This window comes from Gossypium hirsutum, chromosome A07 (assembly GCF_007990345.1).
Source record: "Gossypium hirsutum isolate 1008001.06 chromosome A07, Gossypium_hirsutum_v2.1, whole genome shotgun sequence".
In the NCBI taxonomy this organism is placed as follows: Eukaryota; Viridiplantae; Streptophyta; class Magnoliopsida; order Malvales; family Malvaceae; genus Gossypium; species Gossypium hirsutum.
Window position 1 is genome coordinate 92,291,283 of NC_053430.1, and position 14,241 is coordinate 92,305,523.

At 32.3% G+C, this 14,241-nt stretch overlaps 1 long non-coding RNA gene across 2 annotated transcripts; it reads right to left on the reverse strand.

The window, feature by feature from the left end:
• Positions 1–3,978: 3,978 nt before the first annotated feature.
• Positions 3,979–7,762, reverse strand: LOC121231821 (uncharacterized). Of its 2 annotated transcripts, none has more exons than XR_005929895.1 (5): positions 7,442–7,762; positions 7,213–7,322; positions 5,980–6,237; positions 5,349–5,426; positions 3,979–4,331 (listed from the first exon to the last, which is right to left on the reverse strand). It is a non-coding gene; the product is annotated as an uncharacterized lncRNA (long non-coding RNA). The 2 variants fall into 2 exon arrangements; XR_005929896.1 differs by having other exon boundaries at positions 3,979–4,337.
• Positions 7,763–14,241: the final 6,479 nt, after the last annotated feature.

Genomic DNA, 14,241 nt, shown 5'->3' on the forward strand with positions numbered 1-14,241 from the left:
GAATATTTGTCCCATACAGTAGTGCCATGTATGTCTTCTTATAAAACAAACTAGGTTATCTTTTCCAATAATGTATGTCTTCTTACAAAACAAACTAGGTTATCTTTTCCAATAAGTAAAACTCAGGCTAAAACAATTTTTTCTCTTATCCATATTGATTTGTGGAGGGTCTTTATAGAGTTTCTATACATAGTGGGCATAGATACTTCTTAACCATTGTTGATGATTACTCACGCATGACTTAGGTGTATCTTTTGCGATTAAAGAGTGATGCTATTGTACAACTCAAGCAGTTTCTTACTATGATAAAAAATCAATTTTCAACCACTATCAAAACCACTCATAATGGCAACGAATATGAATTCTTTAATAATGATTTGAAAAAAGTTCTTCATTAGAATTTTAAAATGAAGGATTTGGGTGAGTTGAAATACTTCTTTGGTATAGAGATGGCATGATCGAGCAAGGGAATTATTTTGAACCAAAGGAAGTATGCGTTGGAGTTAATAGCAGATGTTAGGTTAGGAGAGGCAAAACCAATCAGCACACTTCTTGAGCAAAATCAGAAACTCACCACATTTGAATATGATGAATTTGTACATTCAGGAGATTGTAACGAGCGTCAACATATCAAAGACTCATGGGCCGATTGTTGTATTTGACGACTACATAACCAAACATATCATATGTGGTTCAACATTTGAGCAAGTTTATGCAAAAACCAAGGAAATCTCATTTTGAAGCAGTATGTCGAATTGTTCGATACATAAAAAAGGATCCTGGCCAATGGATTTTGTTGGTTGCATCAAATAAACAGCAGCTTGTTGTCTATTGCTATTCAAATTGGGCCACATGCCCCATGTCTAGAAGGTCCATCATTAGTTTCTACATCAAACTCGGAGATTTTCTTATCTCTTGGAAGTCAAAGAAGCATAATAAAGTCTTACGTTCATCAATTGAAATTGAGTATAGAATCACGGCATCGACAGTTGTGGAGATAATATGGCTGGATGGCTTGTTAAAGAAAATGTCTTGATAAACTTGATCCAGTGTTGTTACTTTATGACAGCCAAGCAACACTACAAATTGTAGGAAATCCTGTATTCATGAGCGAGCTAAACATATAAAAAATGGTTAATTTGTTAGGGAAAAAATATGAGATGGACTGGTTTGAACATAGCATGTGTGCACTAATGAACAACTTGCAGATGTGATGACTAAAGCGCTTGGAGTCCAACAACATGAATATTTGATATCCAAGTTGAGGGTCAAGGATCTCTATCACCTTCCAACTTGAGAGGGAGTGTTGAAGAGATAATCATCAATTAATTATTGAATAGATAACCATAAGTTAGTTATAAATGCATATAAGTTGTAATTTCATATACAATTTTCATTAACAAAAAAGTTGATATCAATTTTCTTTCTTCCTTCACTTTTTCACATCAATTCTTCACTATTGCTAGAATTCTCAACAAATACATTAAATCATATATATTATAATTTAACTGTATTGTTTTGTGTAACACAATTACATAAATATGTTAATTTAATAATATTTTAAAATAAAAAAAATATTATATACTAAAATTTGAATTATTTTAAAATATTAAACTTATTCAATACTTAAAAAGTATTTTATAAATATAGAAGTATTTTAGTTAATTTTGTTATGATGTATACATTAGTGAGTGTGAAATTTCTCTAAATATATAATTTTTGAAAAAATTATTTATTGATTAAGTGAAAATGTATTGTTTTGTTGTTAGAGAAATATTAAATGAAAATAATGTAAATATGTACCATATTTAAAGAATATTTAAAAAAACAATGTAAATTAAAATAGTTAATTGATTTTTTTTTGGAAAATCTTTTAAAAATAGTCTTTTAGTGAATTAAATGTTTTTTAAGAAAATAAAAGTTACGAATTTTTTGAAAAAGGTCATTATTAATTATGGGTCACCTTTAATCAATCAATCGTTTCGAGATTTGTGGTACCAAAGAAGTTATTAATTGTCAAGAATATTCTTTAGTTCAACTCGAATCTCCTTTTCAATCTTTACCAGATTATTGGAATAAAATCTCTCCAGAGCTCATTGTATCCCTTTAAGTCGAGCTAGGATTCTTCTTTTCTTTCCAAAAATATGTCCATGTCTCCCTATTCCATTTTTTTTGCTGCATTAGTAAAGTTACGGATCAACCTCTCCAAAAAGTTCACTACCAACCCAATTTTCATTAACTAGTGAACTGAAGCTTTCGTGTGAAAGCCATCCGCTAAAAACTCTGAACGGACGAGAAGAAACTGAATCTTCTTTCTTACCAAAACTGATAGATAATGGCCTATGATCAGACTTTATCTTCTGAATATGATACATTGTCATACACAGGAAGGTCAATTCCCATTGATAGTTACAAAGAGCTCGATCCAGCCATTTGAAGATAAAACCTCTATTTCATGTGAATTTAGGTCCTTTATAGCCAAGGTTCTTCAAATTACATTCTCGAATAACCTGTTGGAATAACAGGCATCCTACTACAGTCTTCCTTGAACCCTCTTTTTTCTCATCTACACTCAGCATTGCGCAAAAATCCCCGACTATCAACCACGGATTTTGTATGGTTCGCACAATATGGTCCAAGCCTTGCCAAAGGGCTCCCTTCTTGGTTTGTTGTGGACTCCCATAAATCGCAGTAAAAAATAGACAATCAGCCAAATTGGGAAAACAGACTTTCATGTGAATAAATTGGGTATGATTGAGAATCACCTCCACTTGAATATTCTCCTTCCAAAGTACTCAAATTCCCCCAAAAAATCCTTTCGCTTTAATTCTATAGGAAAACGGTAAACCAATTTTCCCAATCACCTTATCTGCCTTGGCACCACTCAGCCGAGTCTTTACCATAACCACAATTCCAAGATCAAAATCCTTCAATTATTCTTTCAAAAATCGATGAAAATTTAGATGCCCAGCACCTTCACAGTTCCAAATGAATATATTTGTTTTCATCATAAAAGAAAACAGAGGATAAAGGCTAACCTGCAATTAGGAGTGACGGTCCAGGGGTATCATCCATATCAGTAGCCCCTTCTCCATCACCTTGATCCAAGGGATCCGAACTACCATCTCTAGGGTGAATTTCGAACTGGGAGTTGTTACCCCTTAATGAAACTCCAATCTATCAACAACTCCTTTGATGGCATGTTGTACCAGGATTGACTCGTCTTCTTCAGGCAAATCTTGATTTTCGCTTCCATTCTCAGGTCGTAAAGGTTCTTTAAAAAATAACGTTTTTAATTCTGGTGGTAGAGAGGATGAGGACACTAGGAGCACGTTTGGTTCGCTGTATTGGATTAGAGTTGTATTGGATTAGAGGTGTAATGGAATAGATGTGTAATGGAATAGAGGTGTAATAGCAAATCAACTGTTTGGTTGAATGTAATGGAATAGAGGCGTAATAGTAATCCTGTGTTTGGTTGAATGTAATAGAGGTGTAATAGCATAATGGAAAAAATTAAAATGACTAGAATACCCTTAGCAGAAATTTGTTTAGGTAAATGATTATTGTTATTGTTATTAAATTTTAATAAGATTATTAATATCAATTATAAATAATTTAATCATATTTTAACATAATTATTATTAAATATATTTTAATTAAAATATATAATTTAATAAAATTCTTAATAATCAATATTCTTATATTAATTTTTCATTTAATTTAGAGAAATTTAAATATTGTTTGCAATATTAGTACGATAATAATATTGATTTTGTGCCTTTGAAACCATTTTCTAACATTAGTCCATTGTTTTTAATATTAAACAATACTTTATGTTATAAACAATATTTTTAAATATAAAGTAAATTACGGTCAAGATTATTAAATTATTAGTAAATTTACTTTTTAATTACTCTATTTAAAAAAATTATAAAATGATGATCTTAAAATAGGGCAGTAATTGAATGAGCAATCCAATGAACCAAACATGATCCTCAATTCCTTCAAGTATGTTTTCAAATCAAAATTAAGAGTATATCTATTTTGTTGACAAATCTAAACTAAGCTTTTTCTAATGATTGGATCGAAAGGGTGAAGAACCCCAATAAACAAGAACAAGTATAACTATTGTTTTCTATGTCAGTGTGATCTTCTAATGCAATCCTATAACTAGGAAGAACCGCATATAATTGGTCGGATTGCGGCTTTGAGATCATCGTAAAATCTTTGCTCCGAAAATCTGCTAGCTCTTCTCCTTGCTGCTGTAGCTATCTTGAGTCTTTCAGACTCGGGCATCTTCACGATTTTCAGGACTGCATCTGCATCTGCATCTGCATCTGCATCAATTTCAACCCCATAGTGTGGCATTGAAAGGGTTCTGAGCATGTTAACAGACTGATTTGATTATTGATGCAAGAACAAAAATGATAAGAATCGGGTTGAAAAATAGGTAGTATAATCCATGAACAAGCAACAGAATGTGAATCCCATGCTGCGAAATGTAATAAGACCATGTTTTTGCATGGGATAAGCAAACCAGATAGCATATACCCAAACCTTAAGACACTAACATTGCAACAAAGGATAATTATCTAGGCCTATTGAACAGAGGTTTGATTCTACAAGAATGAACATGGTGCAACTTTACGACAAAAACTTGATTGCGATTTCAAGCTGCATATAAAGCAAGCAAAGAAGCAGAATTGGGTTCTAACTGACCATAGTGCAGTGTCATAGTGAACATGTAGAAAGCTTCATAGCTTCCAACTTCATCCGAGTTCGAAAATTAACAGCCTATTGAAAAAAACATGCCTAATATGCCACAAAAGTGAGAACCCTATAGGCCTAGACTAAGGTCATGCAACTGAAAGCTGCAATAGAAGAAGCTGAAACCTATACTAGATGATAAGATAAAACCGATATACGATTTGTACGAGCAACGGTGTAAACAAGTCATCAAGTGAAAGCATTACAAATTGTTCTCTATCAGCAGACATGAAAACTTGCTCTAATGAAAACATTGTTGCAAACGGTTTAAACACGAAAATAGAATCTTCGTCGCAACCCCATGGTACAAATATGTTTCAAACAAAACCAAATAGTAAACGGGGAACAGATTCTGTCTTACAATGAACATGTAAGGCATATATTGAATCGACGTAAATGACATAATGTTGAATTATGATACAATATAACAAAGGATAAGAAAAACAAAGGATAACCAAAGTAACATGAATACAAACAAGAAAAATAGAAGCAATTCATTCAAACTTGTGCTTTAAAATTGTAGTGCACACTCAGCTTAATAAAGGAAAAAAAAAGAAAAGGGAAAATCTTGAAAATAATACCTTTTCCTTTCTGATAAGCTTGCAACCTTCAATAGGATCAAAACCAGGAGGCAGATTTCCTCTTGGGATTGGCTCTATCTGCAAAATATAAAAGAGGAAGATGATGTAAATATTGACAATAAATTTTAACTGCATTTGAAAAAGAGGAGACATCCAAGGAGATCTAAACAGGTTTTATAGTCAATTACATTTTGTTTTTCTTCTTTTGCTGCCCTATATTAGTTTATCTGTCTATATAGGGACACCTTTTCATGAACTAAACAATCTAATGTTTCAAGGGTTGCATGGGACGAAGCATGCTCGGTAGATATAGGCCATTAACCATGTTCTCACTCAAATGTGAGCTTAAAAAAGAGATGAATATCCATAGCATTTATGTCCTATGGTTCAGAAGTTCTCCAGTTTTCTCAAGATTATGAATCAGCCTTCATTTTTAAAGCATGAATATTCATCTTCATTTCTAAAGATGAATATCCATAGCATTTACTTGTGTACCAATACAAGCTTGCAGCTTGTTCATATCCATACTTAATAATAACAATAATAGTTAAAAAACATATGCTTTCTGGTTATTTAGCATGAAAATCCTAAAAAACAGAGACAAAACTATATGAGTTGCAGAATATTTGACCTGTTCCTTCTTATGCCTTCTTTAACAACCATTGTCCAACTCGACAAGCTCACCATCCTTGAGCTTTTTTCCAATGAATTTGAAGGCCCCATCCTGAAAGACATAGGCCAGCTTTCCAAGTTGGAACAACTGCCGCTTCACATCAACAACTTCACTGGTTATCTGCCACCATCTCTCATGAGCTGCACCAATCTTGTCACTTTGAACTTGCGGGTTAACCATCTAGAAGGAGACCTCTCAGCCTTCAATTTCTCCACCCTACAACACCTTAACACTCTTGATCTTGGCAACAATAACTTTACAAGTACCTTGCCTTTAAGTCTTTATTCTTGCAAGTCATTAACTGCTGTAAGATTGGCTAGTAACCAGCTAGAGGGACAGATATCACCGGCCATACTTACTCTGCGATCTTTATCATTCCTTTCAATTTCTACTAATAAACTAACCAATGTTACCGGGGCAATAAGGATTTTGAAGGAAGTCAAGAACCTTACTACTTTCATCCTCACTAAGAACTTCATGAATGAAGCAATACCCAATGATGAAAATATATATACCTTTGAAAGACTCGGTTTATATATATACTTTTGAAAAACATAAGACCTTTAGCATAATCCTAAATACTCTAACGGGATTTTTCATCATATAAACTATCAAAGTTATGTTACTTGCTAACTTCCAGAGAAACAAAGAAATGGGTAATTTTCTTTTTGACAGAAAGCCCATTTCTGTAATAGAAAAATGGAGTTGAAAAATAAGTTTTAACAACTTCAGTAGTATAGGAAATGATCTTTTTCTTTTGTTAATTTATCAAACATGTGGAATGCAAAATGGAAAGTAAACAAAAAACATTACAAAAAGAAAATGGAACTCCAAAAAAGAAAATGGAACTCCAAAAACACTTAGGAAATTAGATAGCCAAACCACAAACACCAAACAATTAGAACTTAGAAATTTCTTCAAACACCATGCAAACCACACCTAAATCGAGCAAAACATGTTCAAAGGTCCTCCAAGATTTATGTTGACTTTATTTTTCATAAGAAACCCATGTTTTCTCTTCCTCGATGGATTAATCATTGCTTCATTAATTCAAATAAAAAATCAAAAGTCATCTCCAATTTCAATCAAAACATAAACCAAATTTCACACGAAACCAACAAGATAAAAGAGACAATACATAGATATACAAAAAATTTATATCGATCCAAAAAAAAACACCAGCAAGATTACCATAACGAAGTTTTTACGAGAAGTATGGAGCAACTTTCTTTTTTCTTCCCTTAAACTTGTCAAATTTCAAAGAAGCGAGCAACAGGTTTGTGATGTAAATCACTAATCACCTGCAATAGAAAAACAAAATGAATGAATGAATGAGCGAGTAAGAGAGAGAGCGAACGAATGGAGAAAAAGAATAAGCTAATTAAAGAGATGAAGCTTGATGAGGGCAAAAAAAGATTACCTCCCTTCCCGCTACTGTTTCTCAGTCGCTGCAAGAACTGGAAGAATGGTGAAGCCCTTTGGCTGTCAGCATACCTTTGGCCGGAAGAAGATGAAGGCGAATCGATTTGGCTGGAAGAAGATGTGAAAACGTGAAGGTGAATCGATTTGGCTTGATTTGAGGATATGAAATCGATGGGAATTTTTTTGGGAGAAGAAGGCAGGCTATTTTGGTCTCAAAATTAAAGAAGAAAACGATGAATAGCCATTACAAACTAAAACCCAGGAATCCCTATTACAGCTGCTGAGGGAATAGGTAAGGAATAGCAAAACCTCCGATTCGGTAAACAGTGAACCAAACGACGTATTGGGTGGGGCCACCGAATCGGGGTGTAATTGATTAGCCATTACACCCAACCAAACATGGTGTAGGTTTTGAACAATCATATTAGTTTTTGAAGTTTCCCGATTCTCAACAATTAACATTGGGGATTGACTTTGCTCAATAATAACAATAGCATGATGCAAGTGATCTAATCCCGTTTGGACTTTGTGGGTTGAACAATTAAGCAAGGAGGGCGCACCAGTTAAATCCTCTGCCAGGCTCGTCCAACCTGACTCTCACCCCAATTAGTTGTTGTCTGGATCTATATTCTTTGTTTTCCCTCCATTCGAGCCCACCACAGATTGCTTTCGATTCTGTCCTTTTGTTTTGGGCTTGACTTTTCTCTAGACCTTTACCTTTACTATGTTTACTATTTGCAGCCCCATTGTTTGATCTTCTAGCTATGTCTTTGCTTTTATTATTAAAAGATTTTCATGTATGAATCCCGAACTTCCTGCCATCGGTTCTACTTGAGGATTTTTTTGCTTCCCAAACATGAATGTTCCTTCATTATCGGCTGTTGTCTCACCCATATTATCAGCTTCAGTCTCTCTAGCATTATCTCTTGATTTTGTGAAAACATTGAATCTTGATCCACCAAGATTCTTTTCTTGTTTATCATTAAAAGCGGCTGTGGTTCTCCCAACAAACCTCCATTTTCGGAGTTCCACCACTATCTAATCCCCAAAATTTTCTTTCTCAACTCTTTCCTATACGAAAACTTTTGGGTGTTGGAGAAACTTATTCGGCTGTTGAATTTCTTTGTTTTCCTCATCAACTAGTTCCTTGTTCTGGGTTTGAGGGCAGTTATCCTTGAAGTGGCCATAATTTCCACATTGAAAACATATCATAGAGAGCGATTCATACTCTACTTGATGGGTTCGTTTGGCGACCCTAATTTTAGATACAAGAGGTTTTAGCAAATCCACATGAACATTGAATCATGCAAACTGTCCTCTTGAATCTTTGTCTTTTTGAAGGTCAATTTTGACAACTGTTCTAACCATTTCGCCAATCTCCTTTAGAATGCTCTTTTTATACAAGTTTCCTGATAGCCTTGGGATGCATATCCATGCAACAACATAATGCAGAAAAGGTTGCAAGGGTGAGAATTGGGGTGACCATGGTTGCACTGTTAAGTATTGTCCGAACACCACCCAAGGTCCTTTGGGCAACACATTCATATAGTCTTCAAAAGATTCAAACTTTACAAGATAGTAATTGTTTACAATGTCCATCAGTTGGAGTCTCATTGTCGGCTTCCATAAAGCGCATACTTTGTTCCACAGAGCATTGTACCCTATCTTCCTTCCAAGCCGCTTGACTACCAATAACCTCCTTCGATCGAAGAAATCAATGGATGGGACTCTATCAATAACCCCCTTTCACACATCGCCATATTATAATTCGATATCATCATCAGCCCATGAATCCTTCTTCAAGTTATCCCCATGTGAGGAAGTTTTAACCATATCTCTAAAAGAAACAACCTTGGGAGCAGAATTTTCCATGGGAGTATCACCTCCCCCTTCATCCGGTGGATCCTCCTGTTGTCGCCGCACTTTCTTTGTCGCTCCAGTACCGTTTTCCGTTTTTTTCAAGGGAATTTTTTAAGAGTATCATACTTGATTTAAATAAACTCTAATTGATCATAACCATATTTTTCTTAAAACACTAATTAAATTACATTTAATTATTTCTTAAAACTTTTCATAAATTTTGTAATATTCCATTAATAATATGGTTATGAAATTAAAATATAATAATATATAAGTTTAATTTTAAAATCATGATAATTGATATTCGACTAAGTTTAAATAAACTAAATTTTAAAATTACTTTTAAAATGTAAATATCATAATAATAGATTGTGTGAAATTATATTTCTATATATAGTTTCTAATTTAATTTTAATTATTAATTAATGAATGTAAATTATTAATTAAATTTAAATATTGTGACCATTAAATAATTTATTGTGTATTTAATAGTGTATTTAATTTATAAAAATAGTAATTAACTTAAAAAGATTTTTAAATGATTTTAAAATTGACTAGACTTCTTATGCAAATGTAACATGTAAAACGTTATTAAAAATTATATAAAAAAAGGGAGGGTTTTATGTTGCAACTTTTCCCTCTAAAAATGCTTACTTTTTTTTTTGCCACACGTCAAATTTTTATAATGTGAACGCATTAAAAATTTAAGAACCTTATAATATATAACATATTAATTTTCTTTCATGTATACATTAATTAAATTACACTTAATTGTTTGTTAGCAATTTTCATAAAATTTGTAAGTTTTCATTAATAATATGGTTATAAAATCAAAACATCATAATATATAAGTTTAATTTTAAAATATAATAATTGCTATTAGAATAAATTTAAATATACAATATTTTGAAATTATTTTTAAAATATAAATATTATAATAGTATAATGTGTGGAAGCTTATTTTTATAAATGATTTGTAAGTTAATTTTAATTATTAATTAGTAAATGTAGATTGTTAATTATATTTAAAAATTGTGACTTCTAAATAATTCATTATAATAATATTTATATTTGTAAATATTTATCTCAATCTTAATAGTGTATTTAATTTGTAAAACCTTAAAATACTAGGGTTTAGGTTTTAAGATTTAATGTTTAAGGTTTAAGGACTATGATTTACGATTTTAGGGTTTATGGTTTAATGTTTAGTATTTTGGGTTTAGAGTTTAATGTTTTAAGGTTTATGGTTTGGAGTTTAGTGTGTTGTAGTTAGGGTCTTAGTGTTTAGGGTTTACGGGTCAAGGTATTAAGGTTTAAGGGTTTGGGATTTTGATAAAAATGACAAAAAATCAAGTTATTTTAGGGTTTAGGTAAACAATAAGATTCTTTTTTAAATTACTTTTTTACCTTGTAATATATATAGGGTTTAGGGTTTATGGTGTATAGTTTAGGGTTTAGGATTTAAGATTTAGTGTATATAGTTTAGGGTTTAGGGTTTAGGGTTTAGGGATAAAATTCAAGAAGTTAAATTTTATCATAATTAATTTGGATAAATTCTATGAGCTACACAAAAAATTAAACTCATGGACACAAACTCTTTGTAAGGAAGTTTGGTTTCCTTTTTTTAAATTATTTTCACACACAATTATAAAATTTTACAAATGAAATATATTGTTTGAAACAAAAAAAAATTAAGGAATTTAAGAAATAATTAAACTATAAAAATTTATTACTATCAAAGGCATTAGCAGCCGCAAAAAAAAAACATTTTATTTTAAACAAAACGATGCCGTTTCTTTAGTGGCATTAGCGGCGCTAGGCAAAAAATGCTGCAATAGATCGAGCATTAACGGCGCTTGGTAAAAAACACCGCAAAAAACAAATTACTTTAAATAAAACAACGCCGTTTTAAGTTGCATCTTTAATGGCTTTAGCGGCGCTATGTGAAAAACGCCGCAACAGATCGACCATTAGTGGCGCTACTGAAAAAATGCCGCAAAAAACATTTTACTTTAACTAAATGACGCCGTTTTAGGTAGCGTCCTTATTTATTTCGAAGTTATGGAGAACCAATCGGTAAAGTTGAAATTGCACACTTAGATGATAGATCTTGGGTACAAGCACATCGATATGTTCTTTTTCACCACGATTCAATTGAACCATTACGCAAGTAAGTTTTAGAATTTGATAAATATTCATCTTTTTAATTTGTTTATCTTCTAACCAAGTAATCCACTTTTTAACATAGCGAGTACAAACAAGTCTTGCGATCTCTTTCACGCTCCCAGAGATTACAACATCGAGAGATTCATAAGTTATTCACATAATCTTTTCATGAATGGTTAGGGCAAACGGTATGCAACTGAAGCTTTCATCGACAAAAAATAATGCTTTCTCATAACATTTATAATTAATCAATTTACTTTCGATTCAAAAGGTTTGAGTGGAAAGGATGTCAATGACGACGTTAAATGGCTTTCCCAAGGTCCGAATAGAGTAGTAAAAAGATATAGTGCCTTCCTCATCAATGGATTCAGGTTTCATACAAAATCTCACGAAAGATTGAAGAGGACTCAAAATTGTGGAATAGTTGTTAATTCTTCAATTAAAAGTTATGCTAGTGCTAGGGACAGTAATCTTATTGAGGGAAATGTGGAGTATCACGGACTTCTTACTGACATTATTGAGTTGGATTATTATGGCAAACGAAAGGTTGTCTTATTTCGATGTGATTGGGCTGATATTAATACTGCTCGTGGAATGAAAAAAGATCAATTTGGTTTTACAATGGTGAACTTCTCTCAATTAATTCACACTGGACAACAATTGATAGACGAGTCGTATGTATTTTCTTCTCAAGTGAAATAAGTTTTTTACTTGAAAGATCCAACTGATGAGGGTTGGTACGTTGTATTTTGTAACACCCCTAGAAACTTGTTTGACATAGGCAATGGAAGTAAAGATGACATCGACGAAAGATCAGAAACTTTGCCTTTTCCAGAACAAAACTTAAATGAAAATATCCCTAGTACTAGTACACAATTTCAATGGGTTTGCCAGGATGTGGATGAAGATATTTACGAATTATGATGTAGTAAGATTTACCGATTTTTTAATTATATGTAATATTATAATTTAAATCTTGATCTTGTTAAATATTTCAACTATTTTATGTGTATTGTAGATAAAATGCCCAGAAGAAGATTGCGAGATCTAAGTATTGTTCAAAATCCTCCAAATTTGGAAGAAATAAATAGTGAACAACAAACTGGTATTGGATCTTCAAATGTTCCGAATACAGCTGACGAACCTGCAAAAGTTCAAAGTAATGTTAAACTTTAATTTACAGGCGTGTTAACTTTTATTATTGATTTCTGTTTCAAATTCTTATATTATAATATACCATTTTGCAGTTGAAAGCAGTGGGACGCGCAGAACTCGAGGATGTACGCTACTAAAAGATTTATATGAGTTAAATTTTGTCGAGCGTGTCAAAGTAGCTAGAAACAGTCTTGGTCAGCCTGTTGGATCAGAAGCTCAACTTTTAGTAGGATACTTGGGCATTATAGCATGAAATGCCAATCTGTTGCCTGTCAACTACTAGTCATGGCATCATATGCCTGATAGTAACAAAAATTAAGCTCTCGACAATATTAAGGTAATAACATAAATGTAATTTATAATATTTTGGTTTAAGTTTCATTTATTTGTACTTTTTAAACTTGTGTTTTTTGCAGGAGAGATTTGTTTTAGAGGTCTCGAATAATTATGTCAAGAAGGCATTAGGAAAAAAATAGAGAGACCATAAAAGTGCTCTAAAGAAGGAATATTTTAAGAAAAATATAAGTCTCGAAGAGAAATTGCGAAATGTCCCGCCGGGAATGCTGAGATACCAATGGGAAGATGTAGTTAGATTTTGGAATTCAAAGGAATGAGAGGTATTATGTATTTCCAAACTCGTATAATTATTTCGGTTTATATTATTTACTATATACATAATAATAATTTCATAATGTAGGATCGTGAGCGCGTTGGAACTACAAGTAGGCAAAAACAAAAATTCACGCACACAGCTGGGTCGAAAAGTTTTGCTTGTGGGTTGAGGACGAGGTATTTTGAATTTATCAATTGTGTTAAATATTAATTAATTTCTATTAAATAATATTTTTACTATTATATTGTAGGAACAATTGTCTGGTCAAAAAGTTAGACGCCTTCAGCTTTTTGACATTTCACATAGAAAGAAAGATGGATCTCTTATGACTACTAAAACTGCAGAAATTATGGTATATTTACTTAATAAATTTTGAATTATTTTAAATATTTATCATGCTTAATTATAATGATTTAATTCTTCGTTTGTAATGCAAATAATGTTAAGTTATGTTGCATTTGTTTTGATTATATATTTTGTTTCTAACTCTTTGATTGTTTTATTAGGAGAAACTAAAGGATAAAAGGGTAAAGTATGAAGAGATCGCTTCGAGTGATAGTTCTGTTAATCTTGACGACATTGATAACCAAATTATTACTAAAGTTTTGGGTACAGAAAGGTAAGGTTGGGTTCGATTTCAAGGATCTTTTGTAAACCCAACCCAATATTTTGGATTCAGCTCGCAGCAATACATGCTTTCGAGTAGTCAAACTCAAGTTGAAGTTCAGAGGTTAAGAGACTAGCTAGCTCAGATGCAAGCGAGCACAGTTGAGCAAATTGCTCAACTTAAAGTGGAGGCAGCAACGAGGGAAGCAGAGCAAAGCAGAAAATACAACGAACTCTAGCAATAGCTTCAGAATAAGATGAAGATATTTCAGCAGTCGCAGAATCCTCTGCCATCTTAGACGTCTGTTTTTTTATTGTAAGAATATTTTAACATTATAATTTTTAACATTATTGTAAGAATATTTTGTTATTTCATTTATTAATTTAGATTATATATC